This window comes from Mesoplodon mirus (genome assembly GCF_964341445.2).
Source record: "Mesoplodon mirus genome assembly, chromosome: 11".
NCBI classification, from domain to species: Eukaryota; Metazoa; Chordata; class Mammalia; order Artiodactyla; family Ziphiidae; genus Mesoplodon; species Mesoplodon mirus.
Window position 1 is genome coordinate 588,284 of NC_138987.1, and position 7,695 is coordinate 595,978.

The window sequence follows — 7,695 nt, forward strand, 5'->3', positions numbered from 1 at the left end:
GTTAGTATTTGGAGATGGAGTCTTTGAAAAGTAAATAGGTCATGAGGGTGGAGCTCTCATGAATGGGATTAGTGCCCTTATAAAAGAGGTTCCAGAGAGATCCCTCCTCCCTTTAGCATCAGTGAGGAAGTGATCCTTTGCCAGATTTCACCACTAACACTGAATCTGCTGACACCTTGATCTTGGACTTCCCAGCTTCTAGAACTTGAGAAGTGTTTGTTGTTTATAGGCTACCTACTTTATGGCATTTTGTTATAGTAGCCCAAACAGACTAAGGCTCCATTACATAGACATAAATGGCTGATCTCAGTCTCCAGTTCTTCTGTGTGTGACTGAAAGCCTTCACTCTAAATCACACTGTCTTTCTGGTGTCACCAGCCCCCATGCTAACTGTATGGGGTGTGATTAGCCACCACCCTAAATCACATTATTAGACTGTCTGGTGTAACTGAAGCTCTCAGGCAAAGAAAGACACTTCTGTCAGCCATGGAATTCCAAGGGCATAGACATTACTTTCCAGAAGCCAAGGACAAAGGCTAAACTTGTTTGTTTGTTTTTTGGCCGTTCTGTGCAGCTTACAGGATCTTAGTTCTCTGAGCATAGATCAAACTCAGGCCCCAGCAGTGGAAGCACTGAGTCCTAGTCACTGGACCACCAGGGAATTAATTCCCTAGCCTTCCTTTTAGGTGAGGTTAGATTCTTTACTGCATGTTTACTTTTTCAGTCCTTCCCTAATAAGTCTTTTACCCATGGTTGTCTTTTTTTCACACCTTAAGAGCCCATGTTTATGACAAACACAAATCCTCTTCTCAGTCTGCAAATGTCTCTCTCTAATTCACATTCATGTGCCCTCATTTTGAAGTGAATTTGTGATTGCTGCCTTAACTCACAGAGTTACTATAAGGCTTCAATGAGGGAAAGAAATTAAAAAGTGGTTTTTAGAATTAATCTCTGCAATCTTCGTACTGCCTCTGCATGTTTATACTAACTTCTGTTATTTTACGTCTCTGTATTGTGTTTTGTGACAGGTCTAATGATCATACTGATTTCTTGAGGACAGGGTTCATGGTATTTCTCTGTGTTTTCTGTGCTTAAGTGATTACAAGCACTGGTTTGTTGAATTTAGTTTTCAATAATGGTACAAATATATTGAAATTCCATCTGCTTTTAACCACCAGAGTGGCTGCATTTGGTTGTGCAGGTTGAAAACTGCAGTGCGCAGAGGCCCTATACATAGTCACGTCCTGCAAAAGTTGTATATTTATTATGCTACTCTTTTCAGTAGATGGCAATAAAGCATCTTTCCTAATAAAATCAGTACATTATGACAATTTCCAAATATATGGAAGTCCAGTGACTTGAGAAGGGAGTGTTTTTTTCTCATTTGCAGAAAAATGTAGCCCTATTAAGAATATGGTCCTTGGGCTTAAACTAGCTTGAATTTTGATCCTGGCTTTGCTGTTTACAGATACGTGATCTTGAAAAATGTCTTCAACAGTTAGTTTCTTTATCTGTAAAATGGAATTAATACTACTCATTTCACCATAAAATATCACCTAGGATCTATATGAGGTAATAGACATGAAACATTTGCAGTGACGTCTGGCAGCTACTGAATTATCTTAGTCTGTTCAGGCTGCTGTAACAAAAATGCCATAGGCTAATGGTTTATAAACAACACAGATGTGTCACAGCTCTGGAGGCTGGTAAGTTCAAATTTAAGGTGCCAGTACATTCAGTGTTTGTTGAGGGCCCACTTCATGGTTCATAGCCATCTTCTTTCTGTCCACACATAGTGGATCTCTCTAGTACCTCTTATATAAGGGCACTAATCCCATTCATGAGGGTTCCATCCTTGTGAACTAAGCACCTCCCGAAGTCCTCACCTCCAAGTACCATCACATTGGGGATTAGGTTTCAACATATGAATTATGGGGGGGACACAGATATTCCATCTGTAGCATAAATATTCAGTTTGTGATAGCTAAACGATTGTGCTTCTTTTCATTGGAGCTGGTTTTACTTTAGTAGTGTGTGATTACATAGTTATATCTGAGGTGGTTTACAATTAGGTAAAAGTAATTTATTCAGTTGCATGAGGTCTTAGTTGTGGCAGGTGGGCTCCTTAGTTGCAGCTCGAGGGCTCCTTAGTTGTGGCTTGCCAGCTCCTTAGCTGTGGCATGCAAACTCTTAGTTGTGGTATGCATGTGGGATCTAGTTCCCGGACCAGGGATCGAACCTGGGCCCCCTGCATTGGGAGCGCAGAGTCTTAATCACTGCACCACCAGGGAAGTCCCATAATTAGGTAAAAGTCTTAATTCAGGGGGAGGCAGGCTCGTGCGTGGGAGTCCATGTGGGCACCTGTGTGGCAGGGAGCAGTGCGGGGTCGCTGTGGCGGAGTTGCAGCAGCTCCGGTTGCAGGAGGCGGTGGACTCTATGGTGGTAAGTCTGGAGAGAGAACATCCGGAAGATGCAGGGCCTCATGTTCTGGTGCAGCGCCGCCTGCTGTGAGGGCAGCCAGGGGTCCATGCAGCAAGTGCACCAGTGCATAGAGCGCTGCCATGCACCTCTGGCTCAAGCCCAGGCCCTGGTGACCAACGAGTTGGAGAAGTTCCAGGAGCGCCTGGCCCGGTGCACTATGTATTGCAACGACAAAGCCAAAGATTCAATAGATGTGGGGAGTAAATAGCTTCAGGTGAAGCGGCACGTGGAGAGTTGCATGACCACGTGTGTGGATGGCCACATGAACCTCATCCCAACCATGACCAAGAAGGTGAAGGAGTGTCTCTCATCCACTGGGAAATAGATGTCTGCTACTGGCCATCGGGGCTGAAGGCAGCAATCTATTTAAAAAGAGGAATGGGGGTTTGGGTTTTCTAAGGAAAGTTTATGAATGAGGAAATTAAGGATGGCAGCAAGTTTAAGGCCTATATCACTTGCCTTTGGACACTGGTTCCTTTGTGTTTGAAACCTAGAAAGTGAAAAAAAACGGGGGCTAAAATTGGGGTCAGAGATAGCAAGGGAGAGTTTTTGTGAGCCTGAATTTCACGTGGCAAGTGCTTATCCTGGCAACAGGGCGTCTCCCTTGTACCAAATCAGAGCCCTCCAAGGTACCAGATTCTCATAGTACACAGATACCAACAGGCTGGCATGCTTATCTGACCTGATTATGATCCAGTAGAGTATGAGGAGAGGTGTTCCTATTCGTTGCCAACCTCCTGTTTACCAGAAGGATCACTACCACATTTTCCACAAACTGGAAATAAAACAAAATCCACGAGGTCACTAATTTAGAATGGGAAAGGGGGCTTCTGGGGCTTTGTTTTGCGTGGCTTTGTCTTATATACAAGGGCATGCAGTTACTTTAAGATGTAGTGTTGATAGAGGTACTTTGGATAAAGCTTTGAAAGGGTGCTTGTAGATACTCATTTCTGACCGTCAGGATGTGGATGCGCATTTCTTAAAATTCTCACACATGACATCTTTCAGCCTGGAGACCCTGCTAAATTATAAGAAGCGCTGTCACACTGGTAGGGGAAGCATGTTGCTGCAAATGGCATTATTTCATACTTTTTTATGACTGAGTAGTATTTCATCATAATTATATACCACATCTTCTTTATGTATTTATTTGTCAGTGGACATTTGGGTTGCTTCCACGTCTTGGCTGTTGTAAATAGTGCTGCTATGAACACTGGGGTGCATGTATCTTTTTGAATTAGAATTTTCTCTGGATATATGTCCAGGAGTGGGATTGTTGGATCATATGGTAACTCTATTTTTAGTTTTTTAAGGCACCTCCATACTGTTTTCCATAGTGGCTGTACCAGTTTACATTCCCACCAACAATGTAAGAGGGTTCCCTTTTCTCCACACCCCTCCAGCATTTATTATTTGTAGACTTTTTAATGGGATGGCCATTCTGACCAGTGTGAGATGATACCTTATTGTAGTTTTGATTTGCATTTCTCTGATAATTAGCAACGTTGAGCATCTTTTCACGTGCCTATCGGTCATCTGTATATCTTCTTAGGAGAAATGTTTATTTAGGTCTTCTGCCTGTTTTTTTTTTTTTTGATTGGGTTGTTTGGTTTTTCTGTTACTGAGTTATATGAGCCGATTGTATATCTTGGAAATTAAGCCCTTGTTGGTTGCATCGTTTGCAAATATTTTCTCCCTGCCCATAGTTTGTCTTTTCATTTTGTTTATGGTTTCCTTTGCTGTGCAAAAGCTCATAATTTTGATTAGGTTCCATTTGTTGATTTTTGTTTTTATTTCTATTGCCTTGGGAGACTGATCTAAGAAGACATTGCTACAGGTGATGTTAGAGAATGTTTTGCGTGTGTTCTCTTGTAGGAGCTTTGTGGTGTACTATCTTAAGTATTTAAGACATTTTGAGTTCATTTTTGTGTATTGTGTGAGGGAGTGCTCTCACTTATTGGTTTACATGTGGCTGTCCAGCTTAACCAACGCCATTTGCCAAAGAGACTGTCTTTTTTCTGTCGTATATCCTTGCTTTGTCAGAGATTAAATGACTGTAGGTGTGTGGGTTTAATTCTGGGCTCTCCGTTCTGTTCCACTGATCCATATGTCTATTTTTGTGGCAGTACCATGCTGTTTGATTACTCTAGTTTTGCAGTATTGTTTGAAGCCTGGGAGGGTTATGCCTCCAGCTTTGTTCTTTTTCCTCAGGATTGCTTTGGCAGTTCTGGGTCTTTCATGGTTCCATATAAATTTTAGGATTATTTGTTTTAGTTCTGTGAAGAATGTCACGGGTAATTTGATGGTAATCGCATTAAATCTGTAGATTGTGCTTTGGGTAGTATGGCTGTTTTAACGATATTAATTCTTCCAATCCAAGAGCGTGGTGTATCTTTCAGTTTCTTTAAATTATCTTTAGCTTTCTTTATCAATGTTTTATAGCTCTCAGTGTATAAGTCTTTCACTTCCTTGGTCAGTTTTATTGTAAGTATTTTATTATTTTTGATACAATTTTAAAAGGGATTTTTTTTACTTTCCCTTTTTGATATTTCATTGTTAGTATAAAGAAATACAGTCAATTCCTGAATGTTAATTTTGTATCCTGCTATCTTGCTGAATTTATCAGTTCTAGTAGTTTTTGTGTGGAGTCTTTCGGGTTTTCTACATATAGTATCATGTCATCTGCATAAAATGACAGTTTTATCTCTGCCCTTCCAGTTTGGTTACCTTTTGTTTCTTTTTCTTGTCTGATTGTTGTGGCTAGGACTTCCAATACTGTGTTGAATAGAAGTGGTGAGAGTGGCCATTCTTGTCTTATTCCAGGAATCAGCAGGAAGGCTTTCAACTTTTCACCATTGAGTATTATGTTGGCTCTAGGCTTGTCACAAATAGCTTTTATTAACCAGCTTTTTAACTAAGTGAAGACCTGAGGCTGTCCCTAACTACGGCCCTGAAGCTCTCCCTAACTGAGGCCTTGATGCTGTGCCTAACTCAGGCCCTGGTCATGTATTTAACTATGACCCTAATGCTGATGCAACAAAGACCCTGATGCAGCTCCTACATCATGCCCTGACAGGTTCTCCAGCTAAGGGCCGGATGCTAGGCCTCAATCAGGCCCTGTTGCTCTTCCTAAGTCAGGCTCTGACGCTGTCCCTACCTGAAGCCCTGATATTGGTTCTAATTAAGGCCCTGATACTCTCAGTAACTAAGGTCCTGACACTATCCCAAGATCATTTCCTGACACGATCCCTAAACCTTAACCTGATCTTGTCCCTGAAACTAACCTGCCTCTTATGCTAACTAAAGCCCTTATGCTGTGCCGAAATCAGGCCCTGAATTTAGTCCCAAGGCCTTGACGCTGTCCCTAACAAAGGACTAGATGCTCGTCCTAAATCCGGCCCTGACACTGTCCCTAACTAAGGCCCTGACATGGTACCTAACAGAGGCCCTGATGCTAGTCCTAACTAAAGGCTTGACACTGTCCCTAACTAAGGTCTTGCTGCCATCCATATCTAAAGTCCTGACACTATTCTGAGCTTATATCCTGACCCATCTCATTCTTAGGTTCTGAAAATGTCTCTAAGTAGGCCGTGATGCTGTCCCTAAGTGAGGCCCTGAGGCTGTCCCTAACAGAGGCCCCGATAATGTCTTTAACAACGCCCCTGACACTGATCCTACCGAGGCCCTTAGGCTGCTCCTACATCATGCCCTGACACTATCCCTAGCTAAGACCCTGACGCTAGGCCTGACTCAGGCCCTGTCCCTCTCCCTAAGTCAGGCTCGGATGCCTTCCCTACCTGTAGCCCTGACAATGGTCGTAAATTAGGCCCTGATGCTCTATGTAAATCAGGCCTTGAAACTATTCCTAGGTCATTTCCTGGCACTATCCCTAGACCTTAACCTGACCTTGTCTTTAGCTAATGGTGAGACTAGCTAAAGAGATTCTTTAGGGCGTGATTTTTTCATCTTGTGAATATAGTTTTCTTAAGAAAATAATGTTTATAGTTTTACAAACTTTAAACAAAATGTACTCAACTGCTGTGGAATATTCCTTCAGAGGTTCGTGCATGGTTCACTTCTGCATCTGCTTGTGTTGGCCTTCAGGTTGCTTTCAGGTATGGCTCCTCTTATGCTAACTAAATCCCTGGTGCTGTCCCTAACTAAGTCCCTGAAATTAGTCCCAAGATCGTGAACCTGTCCCTAACTTAGGCCTGGAGTCTCGTCCTAACTCAGGATTTCATACTGTCCCTAACTAAGGCCCTGACACTACTCTTAACTCAGGCCCTGACACTGTCTATAACTAAGGCACTGCTGCCATCAATATCTAAAGTCCTGACATTATCCTGAGCTGATATCCTGACCCATGTCTTACCAAGGTTCTGAAACTGTCGCAAAGTAAGCCCTGACGCTGTCCCTAAGTGAGGCCTTGAGGCTGTCACTAAAAGAGGCCCTGATAATGTGTTCAATGAAGACCCTAATGCTGATCCTGCAGAGGACCTGATGCTACTCCTAAGTCATGCCCTGACACTGTCCCTAACTCAGGCCTTAAAGATAGGCCTCACCTAGGCCCTGTTGCTGTACTTTACATAGGTTCTAATGCTGTCCCTACATCAAGCCCTGGCACTGGTCCTGATTAAGGCCCTGACGCAAGTCCTAACTAAGGCCCTGATGCTCTCAATAACTAAGCTCCTCACGCTCTCCCTAGGTCATTTCCTGACACTTACCCTGGAATGGAACCTGACTCTGTCCCGAGCTAAAATCCTGCATCTTATCCTAACTGAAACCGTAATACTGTCCCTAACTGAGGCCCTGACTAGCCCTAACTAAGGTCCTGACCCTGTCTCTATCTAAGGTCCATAATTTGTCCCTAATATAGGCTCTGCTGCCGGCAATAACTAAAATTCTGACACTCTCCTGAACTATAATCCTGACCCATCTCTAACAAATATCTTAAAACTGTCCCTAAGAAAGGACTTTCGCTGTCCCTAAGTGAAGACCTGAGGCTGTCCTGAACTGCGGCCCTGGAGCTCTCCCTAATTGAGGCCTTGATGCTGTGCTTAACTCAGGCCCTGGTCATGTATTTAACTAAGACCCTAATGCTGATGCAACAAAGACCCTGATGCAGCTCCTACATCATGTCCTGACAGGTTCTCCAGCTAAGGGCCTGATGCTAGGCCTCAATCAGGCCCTGTTGCTCTTCCTAAGTCAGGCTCT

The 7,695-nt window shown here is 43.1% G+C and overlaps 1 pseudogene across 1 annotated transcript; it reads left to right on the forward strand.

The window, feature by feature from the left end:
- Positions 1-522: 522 nt before the first annotated feature.
- LOC309812207 (protein FAM136A-like) lies at positions 523-2,806 on the forward strand (annotated as a pseudogene). Its single transcript has one exon. The product of its transcript is annotated as a protein FAM136A-like (transcript).
- Positions 2,807-7,695: the final 4,889 nt, after the last annotated feature.